Here is a 20,286-nt window from a genome sequence, read left to right on the forward strand (position 1 = left end):
AAGAGAGGCCTTTCTTTTTCTCTGTGCTCAGAGGAGGTCATGGGAGGACATAGAGAACAGTCTGCTTTTTATAAGACAGAAGAGAGCTCTCATTAGAAATGAAAGTGGCTGGCACCGTGATCTTGAACTCAAGGCCTGCAAAACCGAGAACATAAATTCTATTTTGCTATGTCATCTCCCAGGCAGACTAACATGTGATGTATCTGTTTTGCATTTTGCAGCCTTATTCATAGGTCAGCACAGAGAACAGCATATTTGAGGAATTGTGTATATTGGACCATGGTACAGAATATAGTTTAATCAGATGGGGCCATAATATTGAGGGACTTGAGGAAAGTAGGCATTTAGAAGTCATTGAGGTTTCTTTTTCAACAAAAGAGTGTTACAGTTTAAAAGCCTTTTTCATTAAAAAAGAATAAAAGCCAAAAAAATTGTTTCTTGTCTCTGCTTAGTTTTATATAATATGAAGCTGTAATGGGGCGGAATGGGGTAGGGGGATGGTATACATTAGCAGCTTGATTTTGTTTCTTTTGTAAATTTTTTGAAGTTTTATTAAATCACATGCACAAATATTCATTGAGCTTTGACAGATGCATATATTTGTCAAAATATATGGACTACTGCCATTACCCAAGATAGCTGACTCATAACTTTTCTTTTTTTTAAATTTATTTATTTGCATTCAAAAAGAGAGAGGGAGGGCTGGAGAGATGGCTTAGCGGTTAAGCGCTTGCCTGTGAAGCCTAAGGACCCCGGTTCGAGGCTCGGTGCCCCAGGTCCCACGTTAGCCAGATGCACAAGGGGGCGCACGCGTCTGGAGTTCGTTTGCAGAGGCTGGAAGCCCTGGCGTGCCCATTCTCTCTCTCTCCCTCTATCTGTCTTTCTTTCTGTGTCTGTGGCTCTCAAATAAATAAATAAAAAATTTTAAAAAAAAAAGAGAGAGGGAAAGTGGGGCTGGAGTGGGCACACCAGAGTTTCTGGCCACTGCAGACAAACTCCAGATGCATGTACATCTGGCTTATGTGGGCCCTGGGGAATCGAACCTGAGCCCTTAGGCTTTGCAAGCAAGAACCTTTAACCTCTGAGCCATCTTCCCAGCTCTCATAACTTTTATTAATAAATTTCTACTTGTAACTGGATAGGCTTAATCGTTCTGATGTCTTTACTATAGAGATTAATTTTCATGTGAATAAAGTAATAAACATACTGTTTTAAGAAAAATTTTTATTTTTAACAATATTCTTTATTATTTGCAAGTAGGGAGAGGGGGGACAGAGAGAGGGAAAGAAAGAAAGAAAGAATAAATGAATAAATATGAGGATGCCAGGGCCTCTTATCCCTGCAAATGAACTCCACACAAATGTGCCACTTAGTTCATCTGGCTTTACATGTGTACTGTAGAATTGAACCCAGGCCAACAGACTTTGAAAGCAAGCACCTTTAACTGCTGAGCCATCTTTCCCACCGCAATACATATTTTTTTGTTTAAGCCCTTTAATTGTTCACTATGATACTTTTGGGATTCATTTATGTATTATGTTGTTAATTCATCTTTTATTCTTTTTTTTTTTTTCAAGTTAGGGTTTCACTCTAGTCCAGGCTGGCCTGGAATTCACTATGTAGTCTTAGGGTGGCCTTGAACTCATGGCGATCCTCCTACCTCTTCAGCTCTCCCAGTTCTTGGATTAAAGGCATGTGCCGGCTCTTTTATTTTTTATTTATTTATTTATTTTTGAGTTAGGGTTTTACTCTAGCTCAGGCTGTCTTGAAATTCACTATGTAGTCTCAGGGTGGCCTTAAACTAACAGCAATCCTTCTACCTCTGCCTCCTGAGTGTTGGGATTAAAGGTGTATGCCACCATGTTCGGCTTTCTTTTCTTTTCTTTTTTTTTTTATTGTTGAAGTTGACCAGTAATTCCTAATATGGATCTGTCATGTTTTTATTTGAGAATTTTGTCTAAATGTCATAAGTCACAATATTTTAAAAATATTTTATTTAGGACTGGAGAGATGGCTTAGCGGTAAAGTGCTTGCCTGTGAAGCCCAAGGACCCCGGTTCTAGGCTCTATTCCCCAGGTCCCACGTTAGCCAGATGCACAAGAGGGCGCATGCGTCTGGAGTTTGTTTGCAGTGGCTGGAGGTCCTGGCGTGCCCATTCTCTCTGTCTCTCTATGTGCCTGCCTCTCTCTCTCTCTCTCTCTCTCTCTCTCTCTTTCTTTCTCTTCCCCCCCACCCCTCTCTGTCATTCTCAAATAAATAAATAAAAATGAACAAAAAAATTTAAAACAATATTTTATTTATTTATGACACAGAGAGAAAGGCAGATATAGAGAGAATGGTTATGCCAGGGCTTCCAGCCACTGCAAACGAAATCCAGACACATGTGCCACCTTGTGCATCTGGCTTACACGGGTCCTGGGGAATTGAATCTGGGTCCTTTGATTTTGCAGGCAAGTGCCTGAACTGCTCAGCCATATATCCAGCTCAGTCACAATATTTGTTTAGCTTGTTTTACTGAGTACAATGCTTTTGTGTGTGCGTGTGTGTATGTGTTTTGTTCCTTTTTATTGCTGAATGGTGACCACATCACAGTTTATTTTCTACTGGTGACTGCTTTGGGTCTTTCTGGGTTTGTTACTTACTTTAGAGTCAATTTTTATTATTTTTGTAGCTATCCATATTCCTTTGCTATTTTTAATAACTTTTTAAATTGACAATTTTTAACAATTATTTATTTATTTATTTATTTGAGAGTGACAGACACAGAGAGAAAGACAGATAGAGGGAGAGAGAGAGAATGGGCACGCCAGGGCTTCCAGCCTCTGCAAACGAACTCCAGACGCGTGCGCCCCCTTGTGCATCTGGCTAACGTGGGACCTGGGGAACCGAGCCTCGAACCGGGGTCCTTAGGCTTCACAGGCAAGCGCTTAACCACTAAGCCATCTCTCCAGCCCTAAATTGACAATTTTTATACATGTATATAAGTGTATTTTGATTTTAATCTTTTTTTTTTTCTTCGAGGTAGGGTCTCACTCTGGTCCAGGCTGACCTGGAATTCACTATGTAGTATCAGGGTGGCCTTGAACTCATGGCAGTCCTCCTACCTCTGCCTCCCGAGTGCTGGGATTAAAGGCATGCACCACGCCCGGCTCTGATTTTAATCTTTATTACTCTCCTCTATCCCCCTTCCATGGAACCCTGTAATGCTAAATAATCCTGTTCTACTTTGATCTCCTTTTTTTTTTTTTTTTTTTTGGTTTTTCGAGGTAGGGTCTCACTCTGGTCCAGGCTGACCTGGAATTAACTCTGTAGTCTCAGGGTGGCCTTGAACTCACGGCGATTCTCCTACCTCTGCCTCCCAAGTGCTGGGATTAAAGGCGTGCGCCACCACGCCCGGCTCCTTTTTTTTACCCTCCATCATCCATGTGGATGGATCCATGACAGATGTTGATGGGCTCAGTATTGTGTAGGTAACAACTACTGATTATGGGTGCAAAATGGCCACTTCATGTCCAGAAGACTGTTCCAAAACACTCTTCTCTATCCTCCACTCTTCTCCATCCTTTTACATTCTTCTTGTAGTATCTGGAGTGTTCTCAGAGCATTGGAGGGGGTGATATAGAGGTCTTACTACTGTTAAGCACTCAGAAGTCAGTTACTCTCAGCACTTTGATGAGTTTGAGTCTCCTCAGTAGTCATTGCCATCTGCTGAAAGAAGGTTCTCTGAACAAAGATGAGATCATCATTAATCTATGGACATAAATATGAACATTTTGAGGTTGGACACAGTATATCCATTTAGCCAAACAACTAGTAGCTTTCCCCCATGACCTTTCCAGTCATAGATTTTGACTAGGTTTTCAGCATCAGACATGGATTCCCTCCTCTGGAGCAGGCCCCAAATCCAGTTAGAGAGCAGTTGGTCACCCCCATAACCATCAGGCTGCTATTGCACCAGTTGGCACATCTTGTCTGGCTGGTTCATTGTGTAACTTGCAAGATCCACTATGGGTTAAGACTATTGATGACTTTTCTCTCCCAGTTTACTAACTCTAACACTGGCTAATAAACCTCAAGGTCCACTTCTAGCAACACCTGTTTTCCGACAAGAATCCACTTACCAAATTGCCATCAGCTAGGAAACAAGCATACAAAACACAAAAGTTTTTTTCCCTTGGGTGGGTGGGTGGGGGAACGACAAATGATGCGTGTGTCCTTTAGGATATGTTAAGTATCGAAAGGTTCATGTATTGTTATGTCATGAGTGATACCACCTAATCTGTATAAGATGCCAAATTTTTCCTGCAAAACTGCCATCTTTTTGTAATTGATAGATATCGCAAGAGAGAGAGCTTCAGGCTCTAATAATTCTACTTTTCAGATTTCTGTTTACTATCTTTTGTCAGTGTATCTCTTCTGCAGCATGTAGTTAGACATTTGCTTAATGGTATCTAATTTTTGTAGATGGGAGGGGATGGACATTTAGGTTCATTTGTTTTATTTTAATTTTAATATTTACTTGAGAGAGAGGCAGGTAGAGAGAAAGAGAGAATGGGCATGCCAGGGCCTGTAGCCACTGCAAACCAACTCCAGATGCATGTGTCCCCTTGTGCATCTGGCTTACGTGGGTCCTAGGGAATTGAACTGGGGTCCTTAGGCTTTGCAGGCAAATGCCTTAACTGCTAAGCCATTTCCCCAGGCCCAAGGTACATTTATTTTCATATAGTGTGTCTAATACCAATTTTCAAGCATTTCATTTCTTACTTAATAGCATACTACCTTGTCAGAAGCCAGTTAGTTGACTATATCAAGTTATGTTTGGATTGCATTGACAGTCACTTTATTTTCATACCGGTCCTATACACTTTTGATTATTATGGTCTTAGAATACCAAGTCTTGAAGATAGGTATTGTTTGCATTTCCCATGTACATTTTAGAATCAACTTCACACTTTCTTCATACAGACCTTATAGAATATTTCTTGGGAATTCACTGAATTAGTAGGATGGGAGAATTAACATTATTTAAATTGTGTCTTCTAACTTATTAACCATTTACTTAGCATTTCTTTAGATTATCCCAACAATTTAGTTTTGTCTGTAAATTTCTTTTGTATTGTTTTACTTAGTGAAGCTTTGACCAAATAGTTAGGCGGCTTAGACAACATACATATATTTCTCTCAGTTCTGGCATGGTTGGCTGCTGGTGAGGACTGCCTTTATGGGTCACAGATGACTATGTTCTTTTTTTTTTTTTTTTTCATTTTTTTATTGGCAACTTCTATACTTACAGACAATAAACCATGGTAAGTCCCTCCCCTCCCCCATTTTCTCCTTCATAACTCCACTCTCCATCATATCCCCTCCCCCTCTCCATTAGTCTTTATTTTGATGTCATCGTCTTTTTCTCCTATTACAAGGGTCTTGTGTAGGTATTGCTAGGCACTGTGAAGTCATGGATATCAAGACCAATTTCTGTCTGGACAGTTACATTGTAAGAAGTGGTAACCTTCCTCTGGCTTTTACATTCTTTCCATCATCTCTTTGGCAATGGATCCTAAGCCTTAGAAGGTGTGATAAAAATGTTTCAGTGCTAGACACTCCTCTGTCACTTCTTCTCAGCACTGTGTTGCCTTTTGGGTCATCCCAGTGGTCAATGACATCTGAAAAGAGAAGCTTCTCTAGCCAAAAGTGAGAGTAGCATTAATATATGAATATGAACATTAAATATAGTGTTTCAGGGCAGTTTGGTGGGAATAATATATGCATTTTGCCAGACAAGAGTAGGCTTTATACCCCTAAGACTCATGAACTCCCTTCCATAGGCTTTTGATTAGATTTTCAGTACCAGGCATGTATTACCTTCCGTAGAGCAGGCCTCAAGTCCAATTAGAAAGCTGTTGGTTTCCCCCAGCGCAGACATGTCATTCTTGCACTTGTTCAGTTATTTGGCCAGTCTGGCCAACCTGGAGGCTTCCAGTGTCCACTGTTTTCATTGCTGATGACTTCTGTCTCCCAAAGGGCTGCATACAGTGCAGCTTTTTCCAGCTTTCTTTTTGGCTGGATGGCAGAGATAAGGTTTTCAGCTCAGCACCAGCTTGATTTCTCAGTGATCTTGCTTCCCAGGCATGTGAACTCTTCAACAATAGGGTCTTATCATCTGTTACATGTGGGAAACTAAGGGCCTTGGCAATAGCCTGTAATGTTTTGGAGGGAACTGGGGCCTCCCTGGCCAATATCTCACTGGAAGGTATCCTACCCCTGGCACTGAAAACTTTCTATAGTAATCTATGGTTTCTGGATGTGCCATTATCCAAAAAAGTAGGCTTTCATGTGTTTTATTCAGAATATCTTGAATTTCGATTGACCCTCCCACACCCTTCTCTTACTTAGCCTCTTCCCCTGCCCTCACTTAGGCCATTCCACTTCCTGTAATTTGTTCTTCTAACGTATATACAATACCATCCTCTAAAGTCCTTCCCTCTTCTCCCTTCCTGATAGCCCTTTTCTAGCTTACTGGCCTCTGCTGCTGATTTTTGGTTCCAGCTCACACACAAGTCTATACAGTTGTAGCTAGGATCCATGTATAAGAGAGAACATGTAACATTTGGCTTTCTGGGTCTGGGTTTCCACACTTAGTTTACTCCATTCCAGATCCATCAATTTCCCTGCAAATTGCATGTTTCTTTACTGCTGAATAGAACTCCATTGTGCAAATGTGTGATATTTTTATTATCCTCTCACCTGTTGAGGGGCATGTAGGCTGGTTCCATTTCCTAGCTATTGTGAGTAGAGCAGTGATAAACATGGTTGTGGGGCTGGAGAGATGGCTTAGCGGTTAAGCGCTTGCCTGTGAAGCCTAAGGACCCCGGTTCGAGGCTTGGTTCCCCAGGTCCCACGTTAGCCAGATGCACAAGGGGGCGCACGCGTCTGGAGTTCGTTTGCAGAGGCTGGAAGCCCTGGCGCGCCCATTCTCTCTCTCTCCCTCTATCTGTCTTTCTCTCTGTGTCTGTCACTCTCAAATAAATAAATAAATAAATAAATTAAAAAAAAAACATGGTTGTGCAAGTACCTCTAAGGTAGTGAGAAGAGTCATTAGGATACATGCCTGGGAGTGCTATAGTTGGATCATATGGTAAATCTATTTTTAGCTGTCTCAAGAACCTTCATACTGATTTCCACAATGGCTGTACCAGACTACATTCCTACCAGCAGTGTAGAATGTTTCCCCTTTTCCCGTATCCTCGCCAACATTTATGTTATTTGTTTTCTTGATGATAGCCATTCTGACAGGAGTGAGATGGAATATGAAAGTAGTTTTAATTTGCATTCCCTGATGTCTAAGGATGTGAACTTGAAATCATTCAAGCAAAAAATTGCAGAAGATACAAGGTAATGCAAAGACATCCTATGTTCTTGGATGGGAAGAATCAATATTGTGAAAATGTCAATCATACCAAAAGCAATCTATATATTTAATGCAATCCCCATTAAAATGCCAATGGCATTCTTCACAGAAATAGAAAAAAATCCAAAAATTCCATTTGAAAGCACAAAAAAACTCGCATAGCCAAAACAATTTTGAGCAACAAAAATAATGGCTGGCAGTATCACCATACCTGATTTTAATCTCTCTTACAAAGCCATAGTAACAAAAACAGCATGGACCGGCACAAAGACAGACAAGTAGATCCATAGAACAGAATAGAGGACCCAGATGTTAATCCAGACAGCTACAGCCATCTGATTTTTGGGGAAAAAAAAAGCCAAAAATATTCATTGGAGAAAAGATAGCCTCTTAAGAATTAGAATTTTTGCTTGAAATTAGGTTGTCATCTTTTAAAAAACAATATTTTTGAGAGTGACAGAGAGAGGGAGAAAGAGGCAAGAGAGAGAAAGAATGGCATGCCAGGGCCTTTCAGCCACTGTGAAGGAACTCCAGACGTGTATGCTGTCTTGTGTGCATGTGCAACATTGCACACTTGTGTCACTTTTGCATCTGGCTATATGTGGGACCTGGAAATTCAAGCAAGTGTTCTTAGGCTTTGGAGGCAAGCTATCTAACCACTAAGCCATCTCTCTGGCCCTAGATTGGCATCTTTGAAAGTGTTGTACTTCATGAGAAGGTGACAAACAAATGATTATTATTTACAGATCTAAATAGTAAACATCTGGGAATAATGAATAATTTTATATTGGATGGTCTGTCCTTTTCTTGGTTTTGTAATATATCTCCTACCTCTATTGATTCCAATAGCTATTTTCTAGTCAGTGAATGAAGTAAGAAAAACAAAAAACCTTCAAGGTCCATTTATTTGCAATGCATTACTTTTCCATGAAAAAGAAGTCATTGGGGCTGCATTAGAAACTGTTGAGTATAAAGGATGAGTGTATTGATGTCAGCCAAGCTAAAGACTTAAATGTGGATTTTTATGCTTGGAAATCTTCAGTTTAGAGATGAGTACTTTGACTCTGGAATAAACATATACTTGAAAGTAGAGGATGAGGTGAAAAGAGAATTCGTTTAAGGAACATATGAGTTCTTCATTGATTCCTTTTTATTCGTGCTTTAGTTTTCATTGTGACTATATTAAATGTCCTTCTAAATCCCCTTAAAGTTTAAACTGCCCATGAAATAGTTATTGGATTTAAACAACATACCACTTAAATAAATATATTTTAATATCTAATAATGAAAAATAATAAAAATAATGTAAATAGTTGGATTCTTTTTTTAACCTTTTGATTTTTATTTTGCCTTATATCTGAAAATAAGAACAAAATGTGTGCTTTGAGAGCAATTATTTTATTTTATTGAGGACCTATCTTAAAAGTCAAGAAGTGAAGCTGCTTGGTAATGCTATAAATTTGAAACTGTCCTACAGCAAGACAGTATGATGCAAATATGACTTAATAAGATCACAAACTGAATTTCAGTGAAACAACTAAGATTTACATTAAATTAGGAATTTTAAAACTGATTTAGTTTGTTTTACTGAGCATTTGCTTAATAACATTTTGCCTTCTTGCAATCTTTTTAAAGACAATAATTCGTCTGTGAAATGCAGGCACATCTTCAGTAGAAAAATTGAAAGTAACAGCTCACTTTCTGAAACCACACATACAGCGATATAAAGAAATATTTCAGCTCTACAAAATTTAATAAATCATCCCATTTCCTAATTTGATCATATTAGATGGTGATGTGGAAGAGGCATTTCAAATACCATCTCCTCATTAATATACATCAGTCTGGGGAATAGAATAGAATACTTATGCAGAGATGTCACAGTTACTGTTTCGTAGTTTACTAAGTGGAACAGGTTGATGTGATACTGGGTGCTATTTGTCAATGTCTTGTTAAAATGGTTTGGGTCGAGTTATGGAGTCCAGAAAGACGGCGGCTGATAAATCAAAAGTGGATTGAGTAGACAGGAGGCAGTGATTGATACTGTGACAGGATATGAGGAAAGGAACCTTGATACAAGCATGCATGATATTGAATATGAGAAAGAAGATGGCCCTGGAGTATGGATATTACTCAAGGAAATAAGAATAATAATATCAGCCTCAAAGTATTGCGGGGTGAAGATTAGGGTACTTCTTATTAGAGGATCATACTTTGCCAGAATGGTCACGATAAAATTATGTAAAAGTTTATGTGAGAAGAATATTTTAACTTCTGACTGAAGACTCTTCAATGGTAATCCATTGTTTAAGGTAGTCTTTGCCTCATTTTTCCAAATTAATGATTAAACTCTGTGTGTTAATGAACATTTTAATTCCTAGTGACACTGAAATTTTAAAGATTATCTTAAAGAAAATTTACTTTCACATCAAGATTCTGTAGGATGATAGTAGTATAGTATTCATTGACTGAAATTATGAGGGTAAATAGTCTTTTCCTGTTAGTTGTTTTTCAATTATGAGATTGCTCTATTACCTTCACGTGAAAAATCTACACTGCATGGTTTTTGTATCGTACATTAGTCATTTTGAATGGCAAATGGAAGGTCCCTGGCAGATGAGCCCTTTCATAAAAATCAAGGCTGTATATGATGAATATTGTTTTACTGAATTATCAGTGAAGTGTTACTTGGTGTCACGGAGTTCTTGGTGGGGTTCTTTTCATTAGTCTGACTTTTGTCTTTGACAGCGTGTAACTAGGAAGAACTTCCCTTTGCTGCCTCTCATGGGAAGTGTTTTGGTTGAATAATAAGCTCTTTGGAAAGGTAGTTAACTTTTAATTATCACTGTGTGAAACACAAATGTGCAGTAGTTAAATACTGGGCTACAATGTATAATTGTATGTACAGTGTTAGCTCTCCTTAAGTATTTAATACAATTTTTGTTCAGTGTGTAATAGAAAACATTTGGGATGAGAGACATTGTGAAATATTCAGATAACATGAATCATTTGTGGTGAATTCTTTAATGATGTTTTCCTATCCCTGAAGATTCTTATAATTATGTGAATATTGGGCTGTGGAGATGGTTCAGTAGCTAAAGGCATTTGCTTACAAGGTCTGCCAGTCCAGGTTTAATTCCCTAGCATCCACATAAAGCTGGACACAGTGGCTCATGCATCTAGACTTCATTTGTTATGACAGTAGACACACATGCACAAATAAAATACTAAAAAATAAAGTGAGTAGCAGCAGTCCTGTATTTCTTTAAACTACCTAAATAAAAGTTGTTATTTTTAATAGTTTTTAATCACTTCAGTATTTTGCTAACCCAGGTAAAATAACAGTATTTTAACTTAGTCTGTGTATTAGAACTTGATATACATTCTTTTATATTTATTTTTGGATTTTTGAGGTAGGGTCTTGTTCTAGCTGAAGCTGGCATGGAATTCACTACGTAGTCTCAAGGTGGCGATCCTACTCTCTTTGCCTCTCGAGTGCTGGGATTAAAGGCGTACACCACCATCTCCAGCTTTGATACACATTCTTGACTGTGCTATTTATTTTAACAAATTTTCTCTTTTCTTACGTTCTTTTTTTTCCTGTGGTGTTTTGTGGACCAAACAGTCTCTCACTGAGCTAAATCCTGACTTCCTAAGTTGTTTTTAAGAAGTCCGTTGATGGAAGTATTACAGGTAGAAAAATAGTCATTCCTGAATTATATAATATCTTATTTGTATTTTTCTGTAGTTTTTCCTTCATTTTGTTTTGTATACAGTAGCCAGAAATGCAAATCTGATAGTGCTTCCACTATATCAGTAGTTTAGAATAAAACATAAAATGTTGATGAGGTCAGTGTCTTTCTCACATGGCTTCTCCTTTCCTTTTCAGTCACATCTTTCTATACCTAATCATACATGTCAATGTCATATGTATATGTTCATTCTGCTCAAAATGTATTTTTTTTACCACTTATCTTTTATTATATTTCTTTCCCTTCCTTACTTCCTGAGGCATGGTCTCAATATGTGGTTCAGACTGGCCTTGAATTTATAATTCTTCTGCCTTAGCTTTCAGAGGATTGGGATTACTTGTTTGTACCAAGGTGCCCAGTTCTTATGCATTCATCTTTTATCTCAAAAATATTTCCTTAGAAGATCTTATATGTCCTTTCAGAAATGAAAATATTGTCCTGTCTTATATGGTTCATAACGAAGACCAAGATGGATTTCATGATTATATTATCTCTGGATGGTCTCAAACTCATGGCGATTCTCCTACCTCTGCTTCCTGAGTGCTGGGATTAAAGGTGTGTGCCACCATGCCCCAGCACATCATTCTTTTTTAAAACATATTTTTATTTTTTTGCAAGGGGGGGGGAAGGAGAGGGGGGGAAGGAGGGAGGGAGGGAGGGGGAGGGAGGGAGGAGAGAAGAGAAGAGAAGAGACAGAGTGAATGGGAGTGCCAGGCCCTCCAGCTATTGCAAAGGGACTCCAGATGCATGCCTTACTTTGTGCATCTGACTTTACATGGGTACTGGGCAATCAAGCTTGAGTTGTTAGGCTCTGCAGGCAAGCACCTTAATGTCTAAGCTATCTCTCTAGCCCCCTTTAAAAAAATATTTTTATTTATTTGACATAGAAAGAGGGAGAGAGAGAGAGAATGAATGGGCATACCAGGGCCTCCAGCTAGATGCGTGAGCCCCCTTGTGCATCTGGCTAACGTGGGTCCTGGGAAATTGAACCTGAGTCCCTTGGCTTTGCAGGCAAATGCCTTAAATGTTAAGCCATACCTCCAGCCCTCTTTTTTTTTTTTGCAGTTTGTTTATTGACAACTTATATACTTACAGACAATAAACCATGATATTTTCCTCCCCTCCCCACTCCCCTTCACAATTCTGCCCTACATCATATCCCCTTCTTCTCTCCCTTAGTCTCTCTAGTTTGATGTCATCATCTTTTTCTCCTATTATAAGGGTCTTCAGTAGGTATTGCTAGGTACTGTGAGGTCATGGATAGCAAGGCCAATTTCTGTCTGGACAGTTGCACTGTAAGGAGTCCGACCTTTCTTTGGCTCTTACATTCTTTCCCCCACCTCTTCCACAATGGACCTTGAGTCTTAGAGGGTGTGAGAGAGATGTTTCAGTGGTGGACACTCCTCCATCCCTTCTTCTTAGCATTATGTTGCCTTTTGGGTCATCCCAGTGGTCAGTGACATCTGAAAAGAGAAGCTTCTCTAACCATAAGTGAGAGTAGCACTAATATATGAATATGAACATTATGTGTAGTGCTTTCAGTGTAGTTTGGTGAGGATAATATATACATTTATCCAGACAAGAGCAGGCTTTATACCCCTAATGCTCATGGCCTCTACTGCCATAGGCTTTTGATTTGGTTTTCAGTACCAGGCATGTATTCCCTCCCATAGAGCAGGCCTCCAGTTCAATTAGGGAGTAGCTGGTTTTCCCTAGCGCAGATATGCCACTATTGTACTTGTTTGGTCATTTGGCCTGTTTGGCCAGCCTTGAGCCTTCCAGTGTCCCCTGTTTTCACTGATGACCTCTGTCTCCCATAGGGCTGCATACAGTGCAGCTTTTTCCAGCTTTCAGTTGGCTGGGCTATAGGAATGAGGTTTTCTGCTCAGCACCAGCTTGATATTTCAGTGACTTTGACACTCATGCATGTGAAATCTTCAGCAATAGGGTCTTACCATCTGTTCCTCAAGGGAAACCAAGGGCCTCGGCAATAGCCTGTAATGTTCTGGATGCTATGGGGGCTGCCCTGGACAACAAGTCATTGGAAGGTGTCCCATCCCTGGTACTGAAAAATTTCTGGTAGCAATCTATGGCTTCTGGATGTGCCATTATGCAAAAAAGTAGGTTTTAATATGTCTTACTAAAAACATCTTAAATTTTGATTGACCCTCCCCGATGCTTTTCTTTTTCAGTCTCTTCTTCTGGCCTGACTTAGGCCTTTCCCTGCTCTGTAATCTGTTCTTCTACTTACATATATACAATACCATCTCAGCACACACACAAGTCTATACATTTGTAGCTAGTGTCCACATATGAGAGAGAACATGTGACATTTGGCTTTCTAGGCCTGGGTTACCTCACTTAGTATAATCCTTTCCATATCCATCCATTTCCCTGCAAATTTCATTTTTCTTTACTGCTGAATAGAACTCCATTGTGTAAATGTACCACATCTCTATTATCCATTCATCTGTGGAGTGACATCTAGGCTGGATCCATTTCCTTGCTATTGTGAATAGAGCAGCAATAAAAATGGCTATACGGGTATCTCTAAGATAGTGTGTTGCCATCAGGTTCACATTGCTGGTAGAAATCATCCAACCAAAGAGCAGTTTGTGGTAAAAAGAGGTTTATTTTGGCTTACAAACTCAAGGGGAAGTTCCACCCTGGCAGGGGAAAACGATGGCATGAGCAGAGGGTGGACATCACCCCCTGACCCACGTAAGGTAGACAACAGGAACAGGAGAGTGGGCCAGACACTAGCAAGGGGACATTGGCTATAATACCCATAAGCCTGCCTCCAACCATACACTCCCTCCAGGAGGTGTTAATTCCCAAATCTCCATCAACTGGGAACCTAGCACTCAGAACACCTAAGTTTATGGGGGACATCTGAATCAAACCAACACATAGTGAGAAGAGTCATTAGGATATATGCCTAGGAGTGCTATATCTGGACCATATGATAAATCTATTTTTAGCTGTCTCAAGAGCCTCCCCACTGATTTCCACAATGGCTGTACCAGATTACATTCCCACCAGCAGTATATAAGGGTTCCTCTTTTGCTGCATCCTTGCCAATATTTACTGTCATTTGTTTTCTTGATGGTAGACATTCTGACAGGAGTGAGATGGAATCTCAAAGTAGTTTTAATTTGCATTTCCCTGATGCCTAAGGACATAGAACACTTTTTTAGATGTTTATATGCAATCTGTATTTCTTCTGATGAGTTTCTATTTAGTTCCATAGCCCATTTTTTTTTTTAAATTGGGTTGTTTGATTTCTTTTTGTTCTGTGTTTTGAATTCTTTGAATATTCTGGATATTAATTCTTTGTCAGATGTGTAGCTAGCAAATATTTTCTTCCATTCTGTAGGTTGTCTCTTTGCTCTATTCACAGTGTCCTTTGCTGTACAAAAGCTTTGAAATTTCATGAGACCCCAGTAGTTGATTAGTGGTTTTATTTCCTGAGCACTTGGGGTTATATTCAGAAAGTCATTGCCTATGCCAATATGTTGAAGGCTTTCCTCTATCTTTTCCTCTAGCAGTTTCACAGTTTCAGGTCTGATGTTAAGGACCCTGATCCACTTGGATTTGATTCTTGTGCATAAAGACAAGGATCAATTTTCATCCTTTTACATATAGATATCCAGTTTTCCCAGTACAGCTTGTTGAAGAGGATGTCTTTTCTCTAATGAATATTTTTGGCATTTTTGTCAAAAATCAGATGGCTGTAGCTGCCTGGGTTAACATCTGGGTCCTCTGTTCTGTTTCATTGATCTACATGTCTGTCTGTGTGCCAATACCATGCTGTTTTTCTTACTGTGGCTTTGTAATGTAGGTTAAAATCAGGTATGGTGATACCACCAGCCTTATTTTTTGTTGCTCAAAATTGTTTTGGCAATTTTAGGTTTTTCGTGCTTCAAAATGAATATTTGGATAATTTTTTTCTATTTCCATGAGAATGCCATTGAAATTTCAATGAGCATTGCATTAAATGTGTAGATTACTTTTCGTAAGATTGTTATTTTCATAATATTGATTCTTCCAATCCAAGAACATGGGATGTCTTTCCATTTCCTTGTGTCTTCTGCAATTTCTTGCTTGAGTGTTTTAACATTCTTACTGTAGAGATCCTTTACTTCTTTGGTTAAGTTTATTCCAAGGTACTTTTTTTTTTTTTTGAGGCAATTGTGAATGGGAGAGATTCCCTGATTTCATCCTCCACATGTGTGTTTTTAATGTATAGGAAAGCTACTGACTTCTGTGTGTTTATTTTGTTGTTGTTCATTTTTATTTATTTGAGAGTGACAGAGAGAGAAAGAGGCAGATATATATAGAGAGAGAATGGGCGGACCAGGGCTTCCTGCCACTGCATATGAACTCCAGACACGTGCGCCCCCTTGTGCATCTGGCTAATGTGGGTCCTGGAGAATCGAGCCTCGAACTGGGGTCCTTAGGCTTCACAGGCAAGCGCTTAACCTCTGAGCCATTTCTCCAGCCCTATGTGTTTATTTTGTACCCTGCTACATTGCTAAAAGTGTTTATCAGCACTAACAGTTTGCTGGTGGAGTCTTTAGGGTCATTTAACATATAGAATCATATCATATGCAAATAATGATAATTTGATCTGCTTTTTTCCAATTTGTATCCCTTTTATGAGTGTCTCTTGCCTTATTGCTATAGCTAGGACCTCATGTACTATATTAAATAAAAGTGGGGAATGTGGACACCCTTGTCTTATTCCTGAATTTAGTGAAAAACTTCAAGTTTTTCCCCATTTAGTATTATGTTGGCTGTAGGCTTGTCGTAAATAGCCTTTGTTATGTTGAGATATGTTCCTTCTATTCCCAGTTTCTATAATACTTTTACCATGAAGGGATATTGGATTTTTGAATGCCTTTTCTTCCTCTATTGAGATGATCATGTGATTTTTGTCCTTCACACCATTTATATGATATATTACATTTATTGACTTGTGTATGTTGAACCATCCCCGCATCCCTGGGATAAAGCAAACTTGGTTGGGGTGAATAGTCTTTCTGTTATATTCTTGTATTCTATTTGCCAATACTTCATTGAGAATTTTTGCATCTATGTTCATGAGGAAGATTGCTTTGTAGTTTTCTTTTTTTGTTCTGTCATTGTCTGGTTTTAGTATCAGGGTGATGCTGGTTTCATAGAAGGAGGTTGGTAGAATTCCTTTCTTTTCTTATTTTATGGAAAAGTTTGAGAAGCAGTGGTGTTTGTTCTTTAATGAAGGTCTGGTAAAATTCACCAGTGAATCCATCTGAGCCTGAACTTTTTGTAGTTGGGAGACTTTACAACTGCTTGGATCTCTGTACATGTTATAGGTCTATTTAAATGGCTTATCTCATCTTGATTTAATTTGGTAGGTCATATGAATCAAGGAAAGCATCCATTGCTTTCAGATTTTCAAACTTAGAGGCATATATAATCATAAAGTATGTCCTTATGATTTTCTGAATTTCTTTGGTATTTGTTGTAATGATGCCTTTTCATCTCTAATTTTATTAATTTTTGTCTCTTCTCTTTCTTCTGGTCAGATTTGCTAAGGGTTTATGAATCTTGTTTATCTTTTCAAAGAACCAACTCTCTGTTTTATTAATTCTTTGGATTTTTTTTTGGGGGGGTTCTATTTCATTAATTTCTGCCCAAATCTTTATTATTATTTCTTCCTGTCTACTGGCTTTTGGTTTGCCTTGTTTTTTTTTTTTTTTTTGGTTTTCTGAGGTAGGGTCTCACTCTAGCTCAGGCTGACTTGGAATTCACTATGTAGTCTCAGGGTGGCCTTGAACTCATGGTGATCCTCCTACCTCTGCCTCTTGAGTGCTGGGGTTAAAGGTATGCACCACCACGCTGGCTTGTTCTTCTTTTTCCAGGGACTTAAAGTGAAGCATTAAATTGTTTATTTATGAATTCCCTAATTTCTTAATATAGGCACTTAGAGCTATAAATTTCTCTCTTAGGACTGCCTTCATTGTGTCCCACAGGTTTTAGTATGTTGTATTCTCATCCTCATTTGACTGTATGAATTTATTGATTTTCTTTTCGATTTCTTCAATGACCCATTCATCATTCAATACTGTACTGTTATGTATCCATGAATTTCTGTGTTTTTCTTTTTGCTGATTTACAATTTAATCCCATTGTGGTCAGATAGAATGCAAGGGATTATTTCAATTTACTGTATTTGTTGACATTTGGTTTGTGCCATAATATATTGTCTATTTTAGAGAATATTCCATGTTCTACTGAGAAAAATATATATTCTCCAGCATATGGATGGAATGTTCTGTAGATATCTATTAGGTCCAGTTGTTCTATGACATCATTTAATCCAGATGTCTTTCTGTTTATTTTTTGCCAGGATGACCTGTCAATTGATGAGAGTGTTGTTTTTAAATCTACCAGTAGAACTGTGTTTGGTGTTATCTGTGACCTTAAATCTAATAGCTTTTGTTTGATGAAACTGGGAGCCCCATCTTACGTGCATATATGTTTAGGATTGTAATGTCCTCCTGTTGGAGTGTTCCTTTAATCAGTGTAAAGACTTCCTTTATCTTTCCTCACTAATGTTGGTTTGAAGTCTATCCTGTCAGATACTGGCGTAGCAACCACTGCTTGTTTTCTAGGCCTATTTGCTATAAATACCGTGTTCACCCTAAGACAGTGTCTGTCTTTTATTGAGAGATGAGTTTCCTGGAGGTAACAAATGGCAAGATTCTGTCTTTAAATCCAATCTGCAATCCTATGTCTTTTGGTTGGGGCATTGAAACCATTGGTTAAGTTATTATTGAAAAGTATGTATTTATTCACACCATTCTTCTCATTTTGTAGTACTTACTGTTTTTCCTTTACCTTTTTTTTTTTGTTTTAGTAAAAGGCGAAAGATTTATTCGATTTGAAGAGAAACCAGAGTATATCCTTTACCTTTTTTTTAAATTTATTTATGTTTTTTATAATCACCTTCCATGATTGTAAACAATATCCCATGGTAATGTCCTACCTCCCACCACTTTCCCCTTTGAAACTCCATTCTCCATCATATCCCCTCCCCCTCTCAATCAGTCTCTCTTTTTTTGTTGTTATGATTTTTTTCTCCTATTATGATGGTCTTGTGTAGGTAATGTCAGGCACTGTGAGGTCATGTATTTCCAGCCCATTTTCTGTCTGGAGGAGCACATTGTAAGGAGTCCTACCATTCCTTTGGCTCTTACCTTCTTTCCGCCACCCTTTCTGAAATGGACCCTAAGCCTTGGAAGGTGTGATAGTGATATTGCAGTGTTGAGCACTCCTGTTACTTCTTCCCAGCACCATGATACCTTCTGAGTCATCCCAGGGTCACTGCCTTCTGAAAAGAGAAGGTTCTGTACCAAAAGTGAGAGTAGCATTAACATATGGGTATGAACATTAAGAGAAGTGCTTACTGGGCAGTTTGATGAGCATAGTATATACATTTAGCCAGACAGCAGCAGATGCTATACCCCTAGGGCTCATGACTACCCTGTTGTAGGTTTTCAGTATCAGGGAGGTATTCCATCTCATGGAGCAGGCCTCCAGTCCACTTAGAGGACAGTTGGTTTCCACTGTGACAGATGTGCCACTATTGCACCCATTGGCTCATTTGGCCTGGCTGGCCAAATACAAGGCTTGCAGTGTCCATTGTTGAGTATCTTCACTGATGATTTCTCTTTCTCCCATTGAACTGCATGCAGAATGGCTTCTTCCAGTTTCAGTCAGCTGGTCTACATGGAGGAGGTTATCAGCTCAGTTCCAGCAGTAATTCTCAGTGACCTTGCAGCCTAAGTATGTGGAGTCTTCAGGATTAGGGTCTTAACATCTATTCCTGGTGGGAAACCAAGGGCCTCCGCAATGGCCTGTAATGTTTTGGTGGCATCAGGGACCTCGTTGGTCAACAGCTCACTAGTAACAATGGCACCTGAGTGTTCCATTGTCCAAAAATGTTGGTTTTCATTTGATTTATTTATGTCCTCTTAGATTTTGATTAGCCCCCCTCCCTCTTTCTTTTACTCAATCTCTTCCTCTGACCTCATTTATGCCTTTTCATCCTCATTAATCTGTTCTTCTACTTACATACATATGATATTGTTGCAGTCTGGTTCTGCATTGCTGGTAGAAATCACCCAATCAAGAGTAGCTTCTGGGAAAAAGAGGTTTATTTTGGCTTACAGGCTCTAGGGGAAGCTTCATGATGGCAGGGGAAAACGATGGCATGAGCAGAGGGTGGACATCAACCCTGGCCAACATAAGATGGAACACAGCAACAGGAGGGTGTGCCAAACACTGGCAAGGGGAAACTGGCTTTAATACCCATAAGCCGGTCCCCAACAATACACTCCCTCCAGGAGGCATTAATTCCCAAATCTCCATCAGCTGGGAACCTAGCATTCAGAACACCTAAGTTTATGGGGGACACCTGAATCAAACCACCACATTCCGCCCCTGGCCCCCATAAACTGATAACCATACATGATGTAAAATACAGTGCATTCAGTCTGACTTTAAAAGTCCCCATAGTTTTTATTAGTTCCAATGATGTTCATACATTCCCATAGTCCAAGATCTTTTAACTGAGCCATAATACCAAAAAATAACCTCAAAAAACCCATAATGGCACAGAATAAATATTCACACTGCAAAAGATGGCATTGGGCATAGCAAAGAAACATTCAACCAATACAAGATTTAAAACAACCAGGGCAAATATCAAACTCTGTAGCTTCAAGTCCAGCAACTCTAGCCAGTGACAAATCTTCAAGTCTGATAATTCTAACCAGCAACAAGTCTCTGGCATTCCAATTCCACTCCTCCAGCTAGGCTACTCACAGTCCTGGGAAACTTCATCAGGGCCAGCAGCTCCTTGGCAGCCATCTCATGGTCCCAGCATCTCCACTGGGTCTCCACTACAAGCCACGGTTCATGCTCATGGCCCCATGGGGTCTCTATGCAGGCAACCAGCAAACCTGCTTCACACTACCCATGGCCATTTCCAAAACACAAGACCGTGTTGCAAACTCAATGACCCTCTTTCCAGCATTTCTTATACTCCATGATACCAGGTAGGGTGCCAATTTGTTAATA

At 39.2% G+C, this 20,286-nt stretch overlaps 1 protein-coding gene across 1 annotated transcript in view; it reads left to right on the forward strand.

The window, feature by feature from the left end:
- The window catches only part of Rsrc1 (arginine and serine rich coiled-coil 1), a 454,827-nt gene that overhangs the window by 16,300 nt on the left and 418,241 nt on the right, over positions 1-20,286 (forward strand). The window lies entirely within an intron of this gene.

The sequence above is a fragment of the Jaculus jaculus genome, chromosome 11 (assembly GCF_020740685.1).
Source record: "Jaculus jaculus isolate mJacJac1 chromosome 11, mJacJac1.mat.Y.cur, whole genome shotgun sequence".
NCBI classification, from domain to species: Eukaryota; Metazoa; Chordata; class Mammalia; order Rodentia; family Dipodidae; genus Jaculus; species Jaculus jaculus.